The following is a 323-nucleotide window of genomic DNA, read 5'->3' as shown; positions in this document are numbered from 1 at the left end:
GAGAGGCACAGGCAGGAGAGGGGCCACGTTTTTTTGTTGCTTCCAGTCCAAGATGGTGGGCTGGGCTTGGCCCACTGTCCCAAGGGAGCCTGCGACCACCCGGGGCTTCAGGGGTTAAATCAGCACACCACAAATTGAGGAACAAGATGAGGGAATAAGGGATCCTACTAAATTCCTCGTGACCCCAAGCCATGGGAAAATGGAATGAGGCAGCGTGAGTCACTCTCCAGAAAGGAGCAGCGTCTCAAAGGGGAGTCGACCAGGAGGCGAGACCACCCGCTGCGGGCAGGCCGGCGGAGGAGAACCGCGGGGCCGGGCTGCGG

This window comes from Phaethon lepturus, unplaced genomic scaffold, assembly GCF_000687285.1.
Source record: "Phaethon lepturus isolate BGI_N335 unplaced genomic scaffold, ASM68728v1 scaffold38702, whole genome shotgun sequence".
In the NCBI taxonomy this organism is placed as follows: Eukaryota; Metazoa; Chordata; class Aves; order Phaethontiformes; family Phaethontidae; genus Phaethon; species Phaethon lepturus.
This window is presented reverse-complemented; position numbering follows the sequence as displayed.